Source organism: Felis catus, chromosome X, assembly GCF_018350175.1.
Source record: "Felis catus isolate Fca126 chromosome X, F.catus_Fca126_mat1.0, whole genome shotgun sequence".
NCBI lineage: Eukaryota > Metazoa > Chordata > Mammalia > Carnivora > Felidae > Felis > Felis catus.
In genome coordinates this window covers 126,098,670-126,122,963 of record NC_058386.1, presented here as the reverse complement: position 1 = coordinate 126,122,963, position 24,294 = coordinate 126,098,670, and the positions used below count along the sequence as shown (strand labels likewise).

Below are 24,294 nucleotides of genomic sequence, written 5' to 3'. Positions count from 1 at the left end.
GCCCCCTGGAGATGCAGGCATGTGACCCCGGCAGAGGGCCGTGGCCAGGGTGAGGGCCAGCAAGAACCGTGGGGTTGGGGCCACCTGTAGCTCAGGGACCCGCACGGATAGAGAGGCTCCGGGCACGCGACTCCGGCGTGTGAGAGCTGCCGTGGGGGCTGTGCCCAGCAGAGCTGTGGGGACAAGGATGCCCACGGTGCCTGGAAGGCAGGACCTCCACCCCAGTGGGCCTGGTGAGCTTTGTACTTGCCTGGGACCTTTCAGCCCTTTCTTTCCAATTGCACCTCTTTAGAATGGGGGTGATTACCCTCTGCCCATCCTCCCAGCGCAATTTGGAAGCCCTGAACTTGTTCGCTCTAAAGGCTCACAGCTGGGGGCACCTGGGTGGCTCAGCCGATTGAGCATCTGACTCTTTTTTTTTTTTTTTCAACGTTTATTTATTTTTGGGACAGAGAGAGACAGAGCATGAACGGGGGAGGGGCAGAGAGAGAGGGAGACACAGAATCGGAAACAGGCTCCAGGCTCTGAGCCATCAGCCCAGAGCCCGATGCGGGGCTCGAACTCCCGGACCGCGAGATCGTGACCTGGCTGAAGTCGGACGCTTAACCGACTGCGCCACCCAGGCGCCCCGAGCATCTGACTCTTGATTTCAGTTCAGGTCGTGATCTCACGGTTCATGGGATTGAGCCCCACGTCGGGCTCTGTGCTGACGGCGCAGAGTCTGCTCGGGATTCTCTTTCTCCCTCTCCTCTGTCTGTCTCTCGAAATATGTAAATAAAACATTAAAAAACATTCACAGCTGGAGAGGAATCTGCCTCGGCGTGAATCAGACCTTGAGTCTTACTCATTTCTGATTTTTAGAATATATAGATGAGACTTTGCGCTTGGACTTTGGGTCAGTGCTGGAAGACCTTTGGGGCTGTTGGGACGGAATGAATATATTTTGCATGTGAGGACATGAATTTTGGCGGTGCAGGGTCAGAATGCTAAGACACATTTGAATGACTAGAAGTCAAGGTGACTGCTCTCAGCACAAACCTCTCTCTCAAAACATGGGCGTACTCGTTGTCTTGAGAAGTACTACAATGCAGAAAACGGATAAGAAAACCCGAAGACACAAGTGTCTGAACCTCCATCCGTTCTCATTGTCTTCAGGTTTTCGTATCCGTTTTCTGCATTGTAGTATTTCTCCTTCCCGTGGTGGCAGCCAGGGAATGTGATGTGATCCCGCTATCCGTGGGCCGCCCGGACTAGTCTGCACCGGCGTCACCTGGTAAACTAGAGGTAAACTAGGCACCGAGGACGATGCCAAAAATATTGTAGGAACAGTTTCGCTTGATCCCCGAAAGGCCTCTGTAATTCTGCCCGACTCCCCCGGTCGTGGGCCAGGAGTCTTCGGTGTGGACTTGGTCCTAGGCGTTCTGGGCTTCAGTCCTTTACAAGCTTTTCAGGCGTGTTGTTCGAGAACTCTGGGGCTGTTGTCAGGACTTCACGTATATTCTGCGATTCCGTCTGGATCTCAAGTGTCTCTGCTGACAAGCCACGCTAAAACTTAGTGGCCTAAAACAGCAATGATTTGTCATGTGTCGTGAGTTTGTGTGTTGACTGGGCTCTGGGGGGTGGTCCTTCGCGCCACATGGTGTCGGTTGGGGTCCCTTGTGTGACTTCGTCCAGCCGGGAGCACCGCCGAGGAGGCTCCGTCTCACGTCTGGCAGTCGGTGCTGGCTGTTAGCTGGGCTGTATTGTCCTCCTTTGCGAGGCGGCTCGTCCTTCAGGGCCTCTGTCCTCGCGGCCTCTCGAGCACGACGGCCCAAAATTCCTGCCACGGTAGTGCTGGGTTCCGAGAGGGCAAATAGACTGCAAAGCCTCTTCTGGCTTAGGCCCGGAAGTCGCCCAGTGCCATCTTCTGCCACATTCCACTATAGTCAACCCAAGTCACCGGCCGGCCCTGGCCAAGAGAAGGGGAAATAGACCCCACCTCTAGTCGGGAGGGGGAGGGGTCAAGTACAACATGCAGAACGGGAGCGACCGAGGCAGCCATCTTCGGAAAGTGTCCACCTGTCTGGCGAGAAGTGCGCTGGCATCCCCACACCCGAGAGGAAAGCCAAGGGACCAGAAGAAGCTGTTGAACAGTTGGCACTGAGGTCTCTGGTGCGGGCGCCTGTGGGTCCGTGACAGCGGCACCGCCCTTCTCAAGTGTTGGCGACCGCGTCGTCACCACTGGACAAGCCAGGCTGCACGCCACGACCCCGTCCTGCTGGCCGCTTGTTTGCAACCACCTCGAGCCCGACAGTCTGTCCATTCTGTGTGTCACTGAAGCTATTAATAAACAAGGGGATTTTAAACGTTGGAATATGATCTTTCAGAAGGTATAAAAGCCATCGTGCCAAGAGAACTTGTATTCGCTCTTGTGTAAAAACACGAGCATTTGAACATTCACCCTGAGAACTTTTGCAATGGCCGAAACACAGTTTGAGTGTTTTCTTCTTGAAGAGAAATTCATAGGACATGAAAGTCACCATCTTAAGATGTAGTTCAGTGGCATTCAGCACATTCACAGTGTGGTACAACTATCACCACTAATTCCAGAACCTTTTCATCATCCCAAACAGAAACCCTGGACCCATGAGCAGTCACTCCCCAGTCCCTCTTCCTCTACCTCCCCGGCCGCTGGCACCCACCCGTTGGCGTTCGGCCTCCGCGGATTTGCCCGTTCTGGACATTTCCCGTCCGTGAAATCACGCACCATGCGGGCTTCTGTGTCCGGCTGCTCTCACTCCACCCCGCCCTCCAGGTCCTGTTGTGGCAGGGGTCAGAACCGCATTCCTCGTTCTGGCCGAGTCGCCGCCGTCGCCCGGACAGACCGCATTCTGTGTGTCCGTTCACCTGTTGACTCGCTTTTCCACTGTTTCTGCCTTTTGACCTCTTGTGAGGTGCCTACTATTTTTGAGATTCGCCTACAGTGTGTCAGCACTTTATTCCTCTTGGCCAAAACATATTTAAATTAATGACATCTTAATAAATGCACAGGGGAGCTTTGATCATCCTGCTGCTTTTAATAACTGTGGCGCATCGCGATCCTGCCTCATTATTCCCAACGGCCCCCCTTTATCCGCATGCAGCGTACAATGGGTCACCCGGGCCAGCCAAAGGAGCAGACCTTGGCGCCACGGAGCAGCCTTCTAGCGAGGGCAGTGGCGTGGAGAACACTCTCGTGGACGTTATTAATGTGAGGACTCATCTCGGAGAAAGGCAGCATCAAAGAGAGTTGTCAGAGGAGTCTGGGCAATTGCTTGGTAAGAGCACAGGTGCCCTGGAACCAGAAACACCCACGGCCTTGCCAGTGTAACCAGAGTCACAATATTTGATAACAACCCACAGGAGGAAGAAACATGATAACCAGTTGGAATTTTAGCTCCTCCTCTAAGAAAGAGTCTTGGCCGCTTGGTTTGCTTGTTTTCTTATAACTGGCCTCCGTTGCGAAGGACACACACCTCCCTTGACAGAGTTTTGGGCTGTGAGTTCCTACTAGGCTAGCGATTACTTCAGGACCCAGGCCTCTCTACTCTACTGTACGTAAGCTTGTAAAACATCTATTGACTTGGGGCGCCTGGGGGGCTCAGTCGGTGAAGCATCTGACTCTGGGTTTCTGCTCAGGTCACGATCTCACGGTTCTCAAGATCGAGTCCTGTGTCGGGCTCCTGCTGACCCTACAGAGCCTGCTCGGGATTCTCTCTCTCCCCCTTGCTGCCCGTCCCCTGCTCTCTCTCTATCTCTTTCTCAAAATAAAAAAAAAAATAAAAGAAAAACACATTTATTGACTTCATACACCTTTATACGTATTATGCAAATGAACACTCATGTCCAGTCACGGTAAAGATGTTCAGATGGCAATATTATCTAAAACTTTAAGTCTTTAGGGTTTTTTTTTTGTTTAATTTTTAATGTTTGTTTATTTTTGAGAGAGACAGAGAGAGACAGAGCATGAGCAGGGGAGGGGCAGAGAGAGAGGGAGACACGGAATCCGAAGCAGGCTCCCGGCTCCGAGCTGTCAGCACAGAGCCTGATGCGGGGCTTGAACTCACAAACCGTGGGATCATAACCTGAGCCGACTGAGCCACCCAGGTGCCCCTAAGTCTTTAGGTTTTTAAAACATAATTAAAACAACTGGGTGTAGCACAAAACAATGTTTATATTATGGTGATTTCCTGAGTTTGAGCCGTATGTGGGGCAAATGTGTTTATACGCAGACAACAATGTGTAAGTAAAAAGTGAGCAGTTCTCCATTTTCTGTCTGTATGAATTTTAATTCCTTTGGAAATTGCCCAGGTAGAGATTATGTACTAACCACCTCAGTTTATTGTTCACCCAAGGTCACAAAGTCAATGGATTAAGAAATTATAGTAGATTGACACTGAAGAACAATATAATCACACTTGATGAATAAAAAATAACCCAGTTTACAAAGTGGAGTAACTTTGGACAACTAAATAATTACTGCTATTGTTAGACATTTAAAAGGATCAATTTTTCAGATGAAGACATTAATTATTTTAACTCAATTTCATTCAACTCATGTGTACACATTTACATAACCATAGATATTTAGTGTAAGAAATGATAACATATCTGATCTATAGGATAAGTACGACAAGTTTAGGAAGTTCCATTTAATAAATCTTCTTGTAAGAAATTAATAGTAAATGCATCTCAAATCTGGCAAAACCCCAAATGTAGCATTTGCATATGGTTTTTAATGTTTACTTATTTTTGAGATAGAGAGAGTGAGCAGGGGAGGGCAGAGAGAGAGAGAGAGACAGAGAGACAGAGAGACAGAGGATCCGAGGCTGGCTCTGCGCTGTCTGCACAGAGCCCGATGAGGGGCTCAAACTCACGGACCGCTGCGAGATCATGACCTGAGCTGAATTTGGATGCTTAACCGACGGAGCCACCCAGGCACCCCTGCATGATATTTTATACTGTAATAAAATTTGGGAGGAGACATAACTATCTTTCAAATGAACATTAATAAAACAATTTATTCAGGGGTTTACCTTGCAAAGAAATATCGAAGGAACTCGGGAAGCTTGGATTGTTTTCTTGGCTTTATTTTACCAAGTGGAGTAGAACAAAAGCCACAGCTTCAGAAGTAGGGTCCGAAACTTTGAATCACAAGTAATGAGGGGTTGCATCATGTGGAGATGGATGCAATGACCAGGGCCCGTGCCCCCCAAGGCCACCCAGTCCCCAGCTCGAATGGCCAGAGAATCCCATGACCGGTGGGGCCTGCGGCCCCCCTCCATTGGCCCCATGGAGGCACGTGGGGCGGGGTGAACCTCTCTGCCCTCCCTTTGCTGTCAGGCTGGAGGCCACTTCCCCATTTGTCTCTTATGTTGTTAAAGCCCCTGAAATATCAGTAAGAGTGTTCAATACAGGAGAGGTTCCTGAAGCTTCTTCACAACTGTTGATGTTTGGCCTGATAGCGGTGTGTGTTTCCTCGTCCCTTATCCTCTAACTTAGCAACCAGGATATCATGGCAATTAAAACACACACACAACAAACCCACTTCTCATTTTCTCTTACTCAAAACCTTTTTGAGAGAGAGAAAAACAGTGTATTGTGGAAACAAGACTACTGTTTCGGGCTTTTACTAATAGCTTGGTTGGTTTATATGGTTATACATACATATTTTATCCTCACTTATTAGAGTACGGTAACCAAAAATTCAATGATTTTATTGATCAATTTTTCTCTTTACCCTTTTGAGCACTTGGAGATTGCCTTTGTGCATAGAAAAAACCATGATATTAACGAGGGAAACAAAGGTAAGAAAGATGTAGTTTAAATTAAATTCCCCTATAGCGTGCAGCCCGTCGGTAGATGTCAGACATCTGTAGTGAGTAACACTCCCCTAGATATTTATGGCTGCCTTAATGCCCTAACATTTACACTCCCTTAAAAACTAAAAGCAACCTTATCTTGACACTAGCTAAATCTTCAGGGTCCTGAGAGTCCCTGCTTTCAGCATCCAGAAATTCCTTGGAGACTCATGTTATCTATCCCTCCCCTCCCTCCACAAACTTAAGAGTATATCATCAGTCTCTCCTCACACTCCCAGCACAGCTCTTCTGCCCATGGGTCCTGTCCCCGTGCTGTAATAAAACCACGTCGTGTATCACCGACGTCTCAAGAATCCTTTCTTAGCCGTTTGCTCACGAACCCCACTTCAAATTTCATCAATGTGATTTTTCCCCCCCGTAAGATCAGTATCTTTTATTTATTTAAATATCTGAACAGGCATACCGGAGGATAGATCCGCATTGCACGGGGACTGATGTTCACACAATTGGGGTCCTTCTTTAAGAAAAAGAACACAGGGGGCACCTGCGTGGCTCAGTTGGTTAAGCATCCAACTCTTGATTTCGGCTCAGGTCACCATCTCACGGTTCTCGAGATCAAGCCCCATGCTGGGGTCCGTGCTGACAGTGTGGAGCCTGCTTGGGATTCTCTCCCTCCCCCTCTCTCTCTGCCTCTCTCTCTTTCTCTCAAAATAAGTAAACAAACTTAAAACAAAGGAAAAAGAATACAAAGTTAGTTTCAGAAACGTCTGTTTATTTGGCAAGAGAAAAGAAATCACAGCAAATCGCTCCCTGCTCTGGCACCAGCCCTTGGCCTGTGGCCTGGGGTGTGGGCTGAAATGGCCCATCTCCCTCCTCGTGGCTGCTGGGTCGCTGTCAGGGGAGCGCCATCCCTGCTGCTTCCACTGCAGGACCATCCTCGTGACCGTGACCGTTGCAGCCTCACGTGACCACCCTAACAACCCACCCTCAACCTGTGGCCCCGTCCCCTCGAGGTCAAAGAGAAGTCAGGCTCCTTGAGGAGGCCTTCGAGCCCTGACCAGGGTGTGATGGTAGCCTGGGCCTCTAGTGCCTGCTCTCTGATCCCGGGGACAGCCCTCCGAGCTGTCAGGGGACTGGCAGTGAGAGTTTTGCTCAGGAAACCTGCCTGGGCTCAAACCCAGCCTGTGGTTTCTTGTTTCCTAACCTTAAGGAGCCAGCACTTTCACAGCGTCGGAGGTGTGGGCTTACATTTGTTCGTTTCCTCCGGATGTGGGCAAACGTACCTTTTAGGGAAACTCCTCCCACCGATACGCATACAGACAAAATGCCCCGCCTTCACCCAGCTGAAGAATCTGGAGACTGTCCAGGCGGCCTCCTGCGGAGGATAGAGGTCCCCCCCCACCCCGCCCCCACCATGGCGACCGTGCCTGAATCGGGGATCTTCGTTGGGTACCAAGTTTCAGCATCTCCGTGATAAGCTCGCTAACTCCTGGGTGCAGACTGACACTTCGTGGGGCCCCACGGGAAGTTGGTACTTGGTCAGAGCGCGCTGCCGGCAGGCTAGGAATCGGTGCGAAGGTTCCACATCAGACTGGCATCCACAGCTTCCCCTGCCATCCCGCCTTAGCCTACATGTGTATTTTCCTGAAATTCCTCCGGTTCTTCTGAGGGGGAGAAATAAAGAGAAACAGAACCAGCCTCGGGGAGCTTGGGTAGAGAGTGGGCTCATGAGCTGGCTGGAGCTCACTGCTTCCCTCCCAGTATAAGACTCAGAGCCGCAACAGCCACGCTCCAGATGTCACAGGTGCCCTGGACTCCGCCAGGAAGCACACTCCTCCAGGAGCCCATTCGCATGCGGGCACCTCTCCTGCGAACCTGTCCCATTTCTACAGCTACTTGCATGTACCTTTCCTTAAAGGACACAGACGCACAGCGCGCCCCAGTCCCCTGGACTCCAGGGAGCAGAGCTCCAGGCAGGCAGAGACCACAGGAAACAGGCAGAACCAGTTCTGCGGCTAGAGCTGGAGGTTAAGTGTAAACAGACCCCCCCCCCCCCACGAGGTCACAGGGAGGGCCGCCGGGCTGAGGCTGGCCCTGGGCACAAAGCATCAGCGCAGGGGCACAAAGACTCTGGCGTGTCACTTCAATCTGGGAGAAGGACACCTCACCCAGGCTTGTGATTTCTAAACTGGGAGACGGACCCGCTAAAGTGGTCCGGTCAGTTTTGCATCCTGGGACACGGTCACAATTCACAGAAACAGCACTCTCACTGTCTCTGCATGAAACACCAGAGAAACTAACAATAGGATGGACCAGGAGACCCGAAACGTCAGGTAGTCACCAGACTTTGACAGACAAGAACCCAAAAGCCTGCTCAGTCACTGCGAGCAACACTCAACTCCCCACTCAGTAGCCACCCTCCCGGAAGGAGGGCTGGAGACTCGAGGACCCTCACCCCCAGGACTTCGCAAGGGCCAGGGCTCCCCTTCAATGGCAGCTATCGTAAGGTGAGTGACAGTGGGGGAAACCTCTAAACTGTGAAAGTGACGGTCTCGGCCAGAGATATGATATGTGATGAGGGAAACCAAGGCAAGAAAGATGTAGTTTAAATCAAATTCCCTTATAGCCCGCAGCCCGTTGATAGACGTCAGACACCTGCGGTGTGTAACACTCCACTAGACGTTTGTAGCTGCCTTAATGGTTACACTTCCTCAAAAACTAAAAGCAACCTTATCCTGACAATAGCTAAATCTTCAGGGTCCTGTGAGACCCTGCCTACAGCATCCGGAAATTCCATGGAAACTAACTTTATCTCTACCCTTCCCCCCCAACCTAAAAGTATATCATCGGTCACTCCTTACAAGCCCAATGCAGCTCTTTCTGCCCACGGGTCCTGTCCCTGGTGCTTTAATAAAATCACCTTTTTTTTTTTTTTTGCAACAAAAGTGTCTTCAAGAATTCTCTCTTAGCCATTTGCTCGTGAACCCCACCTCAAATTCCATCAATAACAAAAGACGTATAAGCAAAGGGCAGTGAGGCAGCCGGCTAGAGAAGGCTGCCTTAAGGTGCAGCTCTCAGGAACAGGCTGCAGCGGAAGAGGCACGTGTCAACAAACTTCTTACATAGGTGTAAAGCATGTTACTTTCCCAAGAGCATGATCTCAGGGTTGTGGGATTGAGTCCAAAAACAGGCCCCAAAGATAGGCTCCACACTCAGTGGGATTCTCTCTCTCTCTCTCTCTCTCTCTCTCTGCCCCCTCCTGCTCTCTCTCTGAAACAAAAAAAAAAAGGGAAAGGAAAGCACCCCCCCCCAAAAAAGACAGAAAGAAATACAGTGGAAGAAAGTCCAGTTTATTTCTCATGAAAAAGTCCTGCTTAGGTTGGGAGACATTCCATTTTTTTCTTAAGTTTAAATAAAATTTACCCACTGTACTTGGGGTCTTCGTGTCGTTCCCACTTCAGACACCAATCTGGACTGTTGTCACCAGAATGGTGACATGATCGGTAGAGCAGGGGGCAAAGCAGATCTGCCTGGCGGAGGTGGAAGCTTCGGGATCATAATAACATTTGAAAACGCTGTTGAAATGAACAAATTCCAAGAAAAAACAATGACCAGTATTGACTCAAGAAAAGACAGAGAGTATTCAGAGCTACTTCCACACGTGCGTCTGCGCCTGTTTCGTGGACTGTCCTCGCAGCATGGCCCCCAAATGCCAGTCGTCGCTCCCGCCGCCTGGAAGAAAGAAATAAAGACTACCTCCCGCCCCCAAGCTGGAGGAGACGTCCACCTGTCAGCACGTGCCGAAGGGACAAAGGGAACAACAAGAAGCAGTTGAACATATTGATGAGGTACAAAATGAAAGAGACAGACTTAATGAAGAAGCCAGGGAGCCCGTTTTGGAAGTAGAATCGAAATGTAACAAACGCCGCCAACCACGTTTTCAGAAGCCATCAGAATTGATCGCCCGGATCCCAAGTTTGGGGGTGACGACGTTCATCAGCCATCCACAAGTGTGTGCTTCTTGGGGAGGAGGATGAAGGGCACTGCGTTATTTGACAAGAGTTGAGGGGACAGAATTTGAAGATGTTAAGTCAGGCGACAGAATAGATTTCTATTTTGCTGAAAACCCTTATTTCAAAAATAAAGTTCTCGCCAAAGAATTCCATCTGAAGGAGAGTGGTGACCCATCTTCCAAGTCCACGAAAATCAAGTGGAAATCTGATGAAACGTTCGAGTCAAACGCAGAGTAGAGCCAGCGGGGAGAGACCGTGTGAGGGACCAGAGGGCAGATGAGTTACGAGAGGCCATCAAAGATGCTATTTGGCCAAATGCGTTGACAGCGCTACTTGGTTCCCGATACGGATGATGAAGGAGGGAAAGGAGTGGAAGATGACCATGACAGGGAGAAAGGACCTTTTGTACTGTTCTCCAGTCCCGGGGGGCAAGCTGCTGTCTTTTCTTTTTCCCTCCTCTTACGCTGATTTTTGAAGTCTCTTTTCTCTCCCTTTGTACCACGGTTCTCAAATTATTTTGGGGGGAAATACCCGGAGCAGAACAGCGTGGGAAAAGAATCTCCCTGCTTTTCTGTTCCAAATTTATTTTTAACCTCTCCCTGTCTCAACGCAAAGTGTATGGAATCAACACACTGTGCTTGCTCTGTGGGTGAAAAGAAAACCCTTCTGGTCCCCTAGCTCTGCTGGAAATGGGAGGCTTCGAGGCCCCTGTGCAATAGAGTGTATAATCCTAGCTGTCCCCTCCTTTCTCTGTATATTGTGCTCAGAGATGACATTGTGTCTCTGGGAGAATATGGACAGTTAGCATTTACCAACATGTATCTGTCTGTTGTCTCTTAAAAAAAAAAAAAAAAGAAGAAGAAAACCCTTAGAGAATAGGGTTTTAGAGGGTCCACAAAGGGTGGGTTTGAGATATTTGGGTGGGTTAAGTGGGCACTTTGACAACATGGCTTCTCCCCTGGCATGTTTAATTGTGATGTTTAACAGATATCCTTGCAGTTGAAGATGACACTTTTATTTATTTATTTATTTATTTATTTATTTATTTATGTTTATTTATTGATTTTGGAGTAGACAGAGGGAGCGCACGGGGAGAGGCGGCGGGGGGGGGGGGGGGCGGACAGAGAATCCCAAGCACGCTCTGCACTGTCAGAACAGAGCCCGACTCGGAGTTCAAACTCAGAAGCTGTGAGATCATGACCTGATCGGAAATCAGGAGTCGGATGCTTAACTGACTGAGCCACCTAGGCGCCCCTGTTCCTGTTTATTTAAAAAAATTTTTTTTGTTTCACTGAAAAGGAAAGATAATGCTCAGTTTTAAATGTTAAAATGTACAGTTGCTTTTTTAAAATAAAACTTAATGTGGACACACACAAAGAAAAGGCAGAAACCCTACGTAGTCATATAATCATAAAATTATTTTTACCAGTAAATATCCCCCCTATAGCAAACTCCAGGCCCAGATGACCTTGTCAGCAAGATCTGTCAAATATTGAAGAACAAACAGTTCTAGTTTTATACACATTCTCTCAGAAAATAACAAAAAAGGATACAATTTTGTTAGAAGGCAAACATAACTCTGACTCCAAAATGTGTCAAAGACATTACAAGAAAGAAAATTATTGGCCGAGCTCACTCGTGAGCATAGATGCAAAAAATCCAAGCAAAATATTAGCAACATCTAAAGATGATAACACGTGGTGACCAGGTTGCATTTATCTGTGGAGTGCAAAGTTGGTTTAACAAGAGAATATAATTTATTGGGGCACCTGGGTGGCTCAGGCAGTTGAGTATCTGACTCTTGATTTCAGTTCGGGTCATAATACTGGCTCATGGGATCAAGCCCTGAGCCGGGCTCCTCACTGAGTATAGAACCTGCTTGAGAGTCTCTCTCTCCCTCTGCTCCTCCCCACCTCTCTCTCTCTCTCTCTCTCAAAAGTAAAAAAAAAAAAAAATTAAAAAATAAATTAAAAAAGAATCCCTCTTAAAAAGAGAGAATATGTCCATCAACTGATGAATGGATAAAGAAATTGTGGTTTATATACACAATGGAATATTACGTGGCAATGAGAAAAAATGAAATATGGCCTTTTGTAGCAACGTGGATGGAACTGGAGAGTGTGATGCTAAGTGAAATAAGCCATACAGAGAAAGACAGATACCATATGGTTTCACTCTTATGTGGATCCTGAGAAACTTAACAGGAACCCATGGGGGAGGGGAAGGAAAAAAAAAACAGGTTAGAGTGGGAGAGAGCCAAAGCATAAGAGACTATTAAAAACTGAGAACAAACTGAGGGTTGATGGGGGGTGGGAGGGAGGAGAGGGTGGGTGATGGGTATTGAGGAGGGCACCTTTTGGGATGAGCACTGGGTGTTGTATGGAAACCAATTTGTCAATAAATTTCATATAAAAAAATAAAATAAAATAAAATAAGTAGTGAAAAAAAAGAATAATTTATTGTAATCAACCACATTAATAGGTTAAGGCAGAAAAATTACATGGTCATCACATTAGGTGCAAAAAAAAAAAAAGCATTTGATAACATGTCTACTATTCATTAAAAAGAAAACTCAGGAAACTGGGAATTAAAATGAGCTTCCTTCGCAAAAGCCCTTTAAAATAGTGGTAGAAAATGAAAGCTTTGCCTGGAGATCAGAAGTAAGAAAAGGCTGCTCGTTACCGTCGCCACTTTTGTTGACGTTGTAATGTCCGTTCCAGTCAGGGCAAGAAAAATAAGTAAAAGCTAAAGGCGAGGGAAGGCTGTCATTATTCACCGGTGATTTGATGTGTATTACGATACACCAAAGAATCTAGAGATAAATTATTATACTTACGAGGAGAGTGTAACAAGGTTGCTGGATGTAAAATCCATATATAAAAATTATTTATATTTCTATCGGGAGCGAAGAGTTCAAAAATGAAATTTGAAAAAATAATACACCATTTGCAATAGCATTATATATTTTTTCAATGTGGAGAGAGAGAGAATGAACGGGGGAAGGGCAGAAAGAGAGGGAGACAGAGGATCCGAAGCGGGCTCCGTGCTGACGGCAGACGGCCTGATGTGGGGCTTCAACTCACGAACCACGAGATCGTGACCTGAGCTGAAGTCGGGTGCTCAACCGACTGAGCCTCCCAGGCGCCCCTGCAATAGCATTAAAAAAAACACAAGATAGGGGCGCCCGGGTGGCTCAGTCAGTTGAGCATCCAACCCTTGATCTCAGCTCAGGTCACAATCCCAGGGTTGTGAGTTCAAGCCCTGCATTGGGACTCTGCGCTAGGCATGAAGGCTACTTAAAAAAAAAACACTTAGGAATACATTTATAAAAGATTTGCAAGCCCTTTGTGGAAGAAGTTATAAAACTTTAATGAGGGACGTTAAGGAAGAAGACCTAAGTAAATGAGACACATACATGGCCGGACTGAAAGCGTCAATACTTTAAAGGTGTCAATTTTCTCCAAGTGGATTCATTACACATTCGATGCGATATCTATCAAAATCATAATACAACAAGCTGATTCTAAAGTTTACTCCCCTGCTTGCACTCTGTCTCTCTCTCCCTTTCGAAAATAAACAAACATTAAAAAAATTTTTTAAAAGGGGGCGCCCGGGTGGCTTAGTCGGTTAAGCGTCCGACTTGGCTCAGGTCATGGTCTCACGGTTTGTGGGTTCAAGCCCCGCGTCGGGCTCTGTGCTGACAGCTCGGAGCCTGGAGCCTGCTCCGGATTCTGTGTCCCGCCCCCCGTCCCTGCCCCACTCCCGCTCTGTCTGTTGAAAATAAATAAACGTAAAAAAATTAGGGATATCATACAGGAATGAAAATCCATTAACTGTGGCTATATTTAATAACATAAACATAAAGGTTAGTGAAAGGAGAGAGACACGAACTAATGTATACGAGGCAGTGACTATCACAACAGCGCAGGCTGGAGTGACAGCCGGTAGCTGTGGACGGGCACCTGGCGGTGTTGATTTATTCAGCTTCGAGGTGGCGACACGGCTGTGTACCTCAGGATTGTCCTTTCAACCGTGCAGTATATTTGATGCACTGTATTTCAAACAGCTTTATTCGGATGGAACTTACATACATCAAAGGGTGTTGTCTAAAGTATACAACTTGGCACATTTTGACACTTGTTTACTCGTGTAAAACCACCACAATCGGGATGATGAGCATAGCCAGAACCCCCCGAAAGCTTCTTCGTGCCCGTCTGGTCTGTTAATCCCCCCTCTCACCACTCCCCTTAGCCCAATCCCTGTGCAACACCGATCTGCTTTCTGTCATTACGTGTTCCTTTGTCTTTTCTAGGGTTTTATAATAAATGGAATTGTGCAGTGTAGACCCTTGTTGTGTCTGGCTTCTTTTCGCTAGCATGATTACTTTGACGTTGTCGTTGAGTAGCATTCCCCTGCATGGGTGTAGTGCGATTTCCTTCTCGTTCATCCCTCTGAAGGACGTCCGCCCTGTTGCACCTGCTGAGGGTGCTGAAATTCTACCTGGAACAGGGAGACCCTGTGAATGTCTCCAGCCTGGGTGCTCAGAGTGGAGACCCCTCCTTCGCACCCAGATCCGGGCCTCCAGGTGCAGCGTAAGCCGTGTCTTCTCCGGGGAACTGGGGTGGGACTGAGCTTGTAGCCACTCTGTCAGAACTGAAGGCCCACCGAATGCCCAGCACGTGGGTGAAAACAGGTGCATCCTTCTAGATGCTGGAGGAAAATCAACTACCAGCCGGGACTTCTATAAAGTAGCCAAATTATCACTGATATCTAAAGGCAGAATACAGGTTCCAGGTCCGGGGCGGCCAGTCTAGATCGGAAAAGTGTCACAAAAAAGACAGACATATGCGGTCCTTAATCCCCATCCCAGCCCTGCCGGATGCCCATCTGGGGAGCCCTGTTTCCCAATGGTCACTCATGACCTTGCCCACTGGCTTCCCCGGAAAAGAACTCCCAGGGAGGGTGAGGCCAGACCCCGGCCCAGAAACTCTGTCCGGCTTCTCTCCAATGATGTGGTTGCTCTCTCCTTATTTATCACTCAGCTTTTATATTCATCAACCTTCTCGTGCCTTTCTACCAAGTGAGCCTTCCCTGTCACCCTGTCCGGACTTGCAACGTGCATCCTTCTAGACCCGAGCTAGCGGAGTGAAGAAGTCTGATGAAGCTACTAGTTCCTTCTTGACACTGACAACAAAGGCATTAGGGACACAAGTGTGTTTGGGGAATGTATCTGTTAGGGCACCTGACATTTGAGCGCTGACTGTGGGCCAGGCACTTTTCTGGCCCCGGAGAGAGCAGAGGACAAGGCGCAGCCCTGTCCTCATGGCGTTCACTTTTCGGTGCAGGGGACGAAAGCTAACACGCGTCCAGACTCGATAACACTGGGGGGAAATAGGTGCCCAGAAGGGAAGGAGAGCCAAGGCATAGCGCAGGCCAGCACTGCCGCTATTTTATGCGGGACGCATAGTTTGCTACGTAGACAACTAGTGTCACAGATTATAGTGTTAGCCAGTAGGGGCGCCTGGGTGGCCCCGTTGGTTAGGTGACCGACTTTGGCTCAGGTCATGATCTTGCAGTTTGTGAGTCCGAGCCCGTGTTGGGCTCTGTGCTGAAAGCTCAGGGCCTGGAGCCTGCTTCGGATTCTGTGTCTCCCCCTCTCTCCGCCCCCTCCGCTGCCCACAGTCTGTGTCTCTCAATAGTAAATAAACGTTAAAAAAAAAAAGTATAGTGTTAGCCAGCTCTATTGGAAAGATTTTTAAATTTTCTGTGTATTATGATGTTTTGACATCCAAAACCGGACAAAAAAACCCCTTTCTGGCCGGGCAGACACTGCCCTTCGCATGGCCGGCCAATTCTTCGGCTCGAGCCAGGAGCGTGTCTGTGGTATGCAAACTAGCCGATCCGGGTCAGGTCAGCCTCTAGCTGGTCCCTACAGCACAGCAGGCTCTGTTCCTCTGCCTTAATCATCCCAGGGTCGGGTGTCGGGCAACTAGAGACACCCCCCATAGCCCAGGGCCTACTGAGACTATTCAAATCAGTCAATTCTAGACTCTTAGGCCTGTCCCGCCTTGCCGTCCTCGCGGAAGCCCCGGTAAAGTCTCTGGCCTAAACCGTCCCCTCACTCCTGTCGTCTGCCTCCTGACAACCTGACTCGTCATCCCGTAAAAGAATACAAAATGCTAACTTGTGTCCTTCTCTTTGTTTTGCCCCAAGAATAGGACTGTCCTACTTCCGCCCATTTCTTTAGGGACTTCCAGCAAATTGTGCAAGCTCTGCTTCAGTGAAATCCTGCTCTGTCCGTAAGCATTCGTTACAGTGGCTTCTTGATGGCAACGTGCTCCCTTCATTGACATACACGGAGACTGCGTGGGTGCCACTGAATATTCTCTGAATTCCCCTCTGTCAGACGCTAATATTGCTGTTTCCATTGATTCAAAAAGCGGCAGCTGAGAGCAGACCGGTCTCTGAGGAGTTCAGCCGGTGCACGGGCTGTTCAAATGAGCCGGGACATTTGTCCGTGAAGACCGAGAACCACGAGACACAGAGCCGCGAGGGTACAGAAATGAGAAGTCAGAGAACGGAAGCAAGCATGGAGGGAGGAGAGGTGGGAGAAAGATTCCCCGATGCCCTGAGCTCTCGACAAAAGTTGCCCTTGTCAGTAGATATCGTTTAATGTTGATCAGTCGCGTAGTAAAGGTTTGACTGGATTATTTAAAGGCATAAATAAAAGCACTAGAAGATCTGAAAGCAATACCGTAAACACAAAGTTCGCCAGAGAAGCAGGCAGAAAAGGAGGAGGGAAGAGTGTACTTACTTCCTAGACTTTCATTTATTTATTTATTGAGAGAGAGAGAGAGAGAGAGAGAGAGAGAAAGCGTGTGTGTGCGGGGGTGGAGAGAGAGGGAGACAGAATCCCAAGCAGGCTCCATGCTGTCAGTGTAAGTCCGATGTGGGGCTCGAACCCATGAGCCATGAGATCGTGACCTGAGCTGAAATCAAGAGTTGGACGCCTAACGGGCTGAGCCACCCAGGCGCCCCCACTTCCTAGGCTTTTAAAGTTCACCCATGGGCCTGTTTGTCCTGAGATCTGCTGCTCACCTCTCCCTCACCCTGTGGGGAGAGGCCTTGCTGCCGGCCCTTCCCAGGCTTGGGGCTTAGCCGGTTTCTGGAAGGGATTGATCATGGAAGGCATGAGCAAGACTAGAGAGGAGGAGGAAGGGGACTCTCTTCCTCTTTGTCTCAGGGGCAGCAGCTGCAGCTCTCACCAGGAGCCCTCCTTGATTCCGCCCTAGGAATGGCAGTGATCTCCTATCCAGGTGGATCTCTAAGCTGCCTGCACATTAACCTCCCAGTAGTCCTAGGTGACCCTTTCCTGGCATTCAATGCCCTCACTTGAAGTGGTTTCTGTTTTCCTGGGAGGACCTTAATGCCTAAAATAGCCAGATTGAGACCACAATAAGGAAAAGCCCATGCTGGGCATCTTGGCAGAGGGAAGGGAGAGACGAACCACTGACCGCATACTAAGCCAGAAAGGGTCCTGAAGAAATTTCAAAAAACAGAAAAGAATATGAACACATTGTTGGAATAGAATGTTAGCAACTAAAATGGAAAACAAAACAGAAGCCTACCCTTAGAATTTAAAGCTCCCTTTAAGGGGCGCCTGAGTGGCTCAGTTGAGCGTCTGACTTCAGCCTAGGTCATGATCTCACGGTTAATGGGTTTGAGCCCCGCGTTGGGCTCTGTGCTGACAGCTCAGAACCTGGAACCTGCTTCCGATTTTGTGCCCCTCCCCCACCCACACTTTCTCTATGTCTCTCAAAGAATGAATAAACATTAAAAAAAATTTTTTTAACTCCCTTAAAAAAAAAATCTTTCGTTAAAAAAAGTCAAAGAAAACTTGCCAAATGCCTAGAAAACAGGAATGATGAGAACAGAAAGTACTGAGCTGGTACACAGAGAAACCAGAGAACTGATAATCTCAAAACTGGTTCTTTGAGAACCCAAAAACAAGACAAAAAGATAAAACAGTAGCCAACCTACATAAGGGGTAAAAAAAAAAAAAAAAATACAAAAGAAAACAAAATTAGGAGAGCCTGGGTGGCTCAGTCGGTTAAGCCTCCTCCTCTGGATTTCGGCTCAGGTCATGATCTCAAGGGTTCGAGAGTTTGGGCCCCACGTCGGGCTCTGTGCTGATAGTTCTGAGCCTGGAGCCCAGAGCCTGCTTCGGATTCTGTGTCTCCCTCTCTCTCTGCCCTCCCCCGCTCGTGCTGTCTGTCTGTCTGTCTGTCTGTCTGTCTCTCTCTCTCAAAAATGAATAAATATTAACATTTTTTTAATTAAAAAAAAAAAGAAAACGAAATTGAAAGCCCAAACTGGGAAATAACAGATACCGAGGAAGTCTCTAATCCCTCCAAGACCTCACAGAAGGGCCATAAGCCCCCCAGGGTCACAAACAACTTGTGATGTAGGCAACAGAACCCTTAACCACAGGGGAACCCTTAACCACAGAGAACGTTCTCCTAAAGACATCCCTGATGCCTCAGTGAGCTGTCGCCACTGCTTCAGAAGTCACCTCCGGACCCAACCCAGCCCAGGAGGAGAGAGGGGCTGTGGCTTCCCAGAAGGCCCCAGAGGACTTGCCGGAACTTACCACGGGCCGGACCCAGCTTAGCGGCCCCCACAGTTTCCCACAGCAGGGTTTCTTCCTGAGGCACACAAGAGCGGAAGCCAGAATCTAAGCAGGGCTCTACAAACAGGGGGAAAGGGGCATCTGTCCCGAGGGTGTCTGGGTCTCTTCGGGGCAGCTCTCAGTCCCACTGATCACTTGCCTCTTTCAGTAGCAGAGCTGTGCTGTCTCATCAACGCGTTGAGTCACCGTTTCCGTGGCCCATCTTGCAGAGTTACTCCAATGAGCCCTAGAATCGTATCGTCACGTTCCATGACACTCGGGGAAACAATGGGCATCACTTCTCGGACCCCTTCAGAGCCCAATGTTTCTGATCCCCTTCCCTCCACTCTCTTACTTCTTGGAGATTATCTTTTCACCTGTATTGGGATGACACGTAAATGTTAGCTCCGACAGCGCAAAGGTAAAGTGAAGCTGCTGTCGAGTGGTCAAAGATACATTTCTATTGAAAGTTAACAGCACAGGAGGTTCGAGTGTATTATTTATACTTACAGACAACTAAAGAGAGCAGTATGACTATCAAATCTGATGCGGCAGGGGTTCCCCAAGGCCTCTCTCAGGAGCACACGGGCCTGCTGAGTCAACCCTTCACGCTACACATAAGGAGAAGGGGGCCGTGTCCCATCCTGCCACACAAGCCTGTCGTTCTGCGTTTTGTGCATAGGCTGACTCTACCAGGTGAAAACCAAAGACACAAATATACATTATGATGTTTATGTAAATATATATTTTTAATTTAATTTTTTATTTTTTAAAATGTACATCCCAATTAGTTAGCATCTAGTGCAACAATGATTTCAGGAGTAGGTTCCTTAGTGCCCCTTCCCCATTCAGCCCATCCCCCCTCCCACACCCCCTCCAGTAACCCTCAGTTTGTTCCCCATATTTGTGAGTCTCTTCTGTGTTGTCCCCCTCCCTGTTTTTATATGATTTTTGTTTCCCTTCCCTCATGTTCATCTGTTTTGTCTCTTAATGTCCTCCTATGAGTGAAGTCATATGATACTTGTCTTTCTCTGACTAATTTCACTTAGCATAATAGCCTCCAGTTCCATCCACGTAGTTGCAAATGGCAAGATTTCATTATTTTTGATGGCCGAGTCGTACTCCATTGTCTATATAGACCACATCTTCTTTCTCCATCCATCCATCAAGGGACATTTGGGTTCTTTCCATACTTTGGCTATTGCTGATAGTGCTGCATAAACATGGGGGTGCCAGTGTCCCTTCGAAACAGCACACCCATATCCCGTGGATAAATGCCTAGTGCCATTACTGGGTCATAGGGTAGTTCTATTTTTAATTTTTTGAGGAACCTCCATACTGTTTTCCAGAGTGGCTGCAGCAGCTGGCATTCCCAGAAATATATTTTGATGCCAGCTGAAGAAGAGACATGCTAGGATTCCATTTCCCTTGTATAAGTCAAATTTGGTGAGCCCTGGGCCATCAGGAAAGACTTGTTTCAGCATCGAGTTATTTGTCTCTTCTTATGCACCATCGGTTGGTAAACTTATGATATGTTTTGCTTTCTTTCCTATTTTGATTGTAAATTCCTCATAAGTTCTTTTTTTATCCTGTTTCTAGGGCTGTTTCTAGTTGTTTTTCCTTATTTTCTCGTACTAATTACCATCGTCGCATTCAATTTTCTTCCAACTCCCAATCGCAACAGCTAATACATTGAGTTCACATACACACGCTCTTTCTTTTTTCAATTCTTGGAGTCCTCTCTCCCAGGGCCTGCCATTCTCCTAGTCCAATCCACACTGATTGCCAATCAGGCCTTCTGCCCAGTTGGCATCTCCAGTATTTCCTATCACTGTGGTCCTGGATTAGATCCACTGTTTTGTGGATCCCACATTTTCCTTTTTCTTGGCTTCCACCCTTGTGTTGCTGGAGAACATCCTCAAGTAGATTCCTAAGAAAGTATATTTGGGAGGTGAGTTTTCTTAGCCCTTCCATATCTAAAAATATTTTAATTCCATTGTCACACTTGATGGATATTTTGGCTGGAATTCTAAATTGAAAATCATTTTCTCTTGGAATTTTGAAAGCATCACCCTATTACCTATTATCTTTTTAAAACTTGTTGCCCTATTGTCTTTTATCATCCAGTGTTGTAATGGAGTCTGATGTGACTTATTCTGATTCCTGTTCTTTTTTTCTCAGTTTTATCTTACAAGAACTCTTGTTAGTTGCCTGCTGGACTTCCTAGATCATTCTTTGAAGTCCTTATATTTCCTCTCATATTTTTTTTCATCTGTGTTGTTTTGTTCTATTTCCTGGGAGATTTCTTCAGTTTTGCCTTTTGATATTTCTACTGAAACTTGAACTTCAATAATCACATTTAATTTCCAATAATTCTTTCTTGTTCTCCACTCCTTAAAAAAAAATTTTTTTAACGTTTATTCATTTTTTTTTTTTTTTTTTTTTTTTTTTTTTTTTTTTTTAATTTTTTTTTTTTCAACGTTTATTTATTTTTGGGACAGAGAGAGACAGAGCATGAACGGGGGAGGGGCAGAGAGAGAGGGAGACACAGAATCAGAAACAGGCTCCAGGCTCTGAGCCATCAGCCCAGAGCCCGACGCGGGGCTCGAACTCACGGACCGCGAGATCGTGACCTGGCTGAAGTCGGACGCTTAACCGACTGCGCCACCCAGGCGCCCCTCGTTTATTCATTTTTGAGAGACAAAGAGAGGCAGAGTGCAAGCGGGGGTGGGGCAGAGAGAAAGGGAGACGTAGAACCTGAAGCAGGCTCCGGACTCTGAGCTGTCAACACAGAGCCCGGTGTGGGGCTCAAACCCATGAACTGTGAGATCATGACCTGAGCCAAAGTCGGACGCTTCACCGACTGAGCTATCCAGGCGCCCCTTGTTTTCTGCTCCTTTCACATACTATTCTATTCTTGTTTTGTGGATACAATAGTTTCTTTCAGTTCTCTGAATATGCTAATTAAATTTTTCCATATGTTCCCTGCATTTTCTGGGGTTCCTCTGAGCTCATTTTCCCCTACAGATTATACTTGATTTAAAAAAAAATAATTTTATTTATTTTTGAAAAGAGAGAGAGAGAGAGCGCGCGCACAGGGGAGGAGCAGAGATTCCGAAGTGGGCTCCACACTGACAGTCCCCGACGTGGGCCTCGAACTCACAAACTGCGAGATCACGACCTGAGCTGAAGTTGGATGCTCAGCCGACTGGGCCACCCAGGTGCCCTTATACTTGGTTATTTTTAATGTTGAAGACCTTAAAATTTCTGATGATCCTTCATGGTTGATTTAAATTTAATAAAGAAGGGCTGGGTAGCTATTTTGGATTTAATCTGCTTTAGGGCAAATAGGTGTGTTTTTCCTACTACGACTCTTCTGTGTAGGACAGGGAGCCAAAGAAGCGTGTTCGCATTCTGCAAATGCTAGAATGAGGAGAAAATTGCCCAGGAGTTGCCAACATCCATGCTGGCAGCCCTGGCTCTCTACAGACATTTCGTTCAAACTCTTTAGAGAACTGTCGGGTATTTTTCCTGCGGGCCTCCGCCAGCTGTCAGCCCGGCTATCCGGTAGAGAGGAGGAGGGGACGTTCCCACTCTCTGGTCCCATTGATTTTGATTTTGCCCTTGTACCACAGGCCTGCCGATTCAGAGCCTACTCTCTGGTCTTACATCGGGCGAACTCGCTCCCACGTCCTCTGTAGCTCCCTTATCACATATGCTAGGCTCGATTTTTTCCCGCCTATTTCTTTCAACTAATTCCTACCTGCTTTCCAAAAAACTTGAAATCTTCCCATTGTGGAGAACCTCCCGTCTTCGCCACACTCTCTTCACTTTGATGGGTTTATTTCTTTCTGTTCCTCAATACTGTTCTTATAGCGAGTTTCTTTGGGTCAAGAAGGAAAAACTCTGCGTGTGGGCACGCACGAGAGTGACCATGATGTATCGAAGTCTATTCATTTCTGGCCTATTTTCCTGTTTTCTAGTACAGGTAGTTAAGGTTATTAACTTCTTCTAGATGACCATTTTGGCCACACAGCTTAGGTTTTAATACGTGGAACTGTCACAGTTGGTCGTTTCTGAAGAGCTTATCATTTTGGTTTCTGTTTCCCCTTTAACCAGAGAGCTATTTTGAAGTCTGTCTTAACACTTCCAAGCAGAGAGTGGTTTTCATTTCGTTTTGTTTTGTTTTACTTTTGCCCATTCTTTTGTTTCTAAGTTTTCATTTTATTCTATTGTTGCCAGAGACTGGACTGCATGCTTTCTACAGTTTGGAATTGACTGAGACTTTTGGTTTGAGGAGTCTAATTCATAAGTAACTTTGGGAAATGTCCCATAGTACTTGAAACAAATTTATGTTTTCAATTTTTTGTGGTATCATCTGAGATGCTAGCTCTAAAACTCTGGACCGTCTGTTTTTACCCTTCTTATTTTCCAGTGTCATTTTGCATTTGCTTTTTAAAAAATATATACAATCTTATCAGTTCAAGGGATTTTTAGACAGATTGAGTAGAAGTTGGTGCTCTGTCTGTTTTATTGATAAAATCCTTCTGGTTGTTGTTTTTCGGTCAACTGCTATTCATACTGTGTTTTCCTGGTTTTTATCTTGTACAGTCTGAATTTTGAGGGGACCCATTTAAAAAATAGTATAACCCAATGTTTTAAATGACACATTTTTAATTCTACCAGTGAATATTTTTTTTAAGTTTGTTTATTTTGAGAGAGAGCGAGAGAGTGCACGCAAGCACACACACACACACACACACACACACACACACACACACACACACGTGAGAGATGGGGAGGGGCAGAGAGAGAGGGGGAGAGAATCCCAAGCAGGCTCCGCATTGCCAGCACAGAGCCCGACGCAGGGCTGGAACCCACAAACTGTGAGATTGCGACCTGAGCCAAAATCAGGAGTCAGGTGTGTAGCCAACTGAGCCACCCAGGCGCGCCCCCCCCCCCACAAGTGTATACTGAAAACTCTAGTATATTTTTCTACTTTTCAATGGTAAAAGTGCATTTGGATTATTTAAGCCTCATTTATTGAAACTAAGGTATTTAGCAAGACCCTCTTCATTGGTTTTCTCTTTCAAAAATGTTTTGACTTCTAGTCTTGTACACTTACTCTTCCCAATCTTGAGTGAACTTGCTCCAGTCCACAAAAACTCCTCGATTTTGACTTGGGAAAAAAATTTCCAGATTAATTCCTGAAGAATTGACACCTTCTGGCGGCGGCAGCTCCAAAGCAGAGTTCGCGCTGTGGCGGCCAGAGTCAAAGCAGGACAGGCGTTTAGAGAGTTTCTTCCCCTCTTTGACCGGCTTTTGGTTGAAAGGAGTGCAGCCAAAACTATAACTAAAGGAGGCATTGTGCTTCCAGAAAAATCTCAAGGAAAAGTCTTGCAAGCAATGGTCATTGGCTAGGGCTCTGAAGGAAAGGGTGGAGAGATTCAAGCGGTTGGTATGAAAGTTGGAGATCAAGTTCTCCCAGAATGTGAAGGCACCCAAGTGGTTCTTATTTAGAGATGGAGACAGTCTTGGCAAGAATGGAGACTGAAATACGTAATTATCGAAATGGCATCAAGTGAAGCTGCCCATTCCAGTGAATTTGTGAAATCTTTCATCAGGTAGATAATTTTCATGGCTCTCTTTTATAATAAACTAATGACATCCAGTGTCTCTCAAATTAGGTTTAGGGTACTGTTATAAACATCACCAAATAAAAATGCATAAATGAATGGTTCAACAAAATTGATATCTTTATTATGTCGACCTC

The 24,294-nt window shown here is 47.0% G+C and overlaps 1 pseudogene; it reads left to right on the top strand.

Moving 5' to 3' along the window:
• Positions 1-9,291: 9,291 nt before the first annotated feature.
• On the top strand, positions 9,292-24,075 carry LOC101090752 (annotated as a pseudogene).
• The last annotated feature ends 219 nt before the right edge of the window (positions 24,076-24,294 follow it).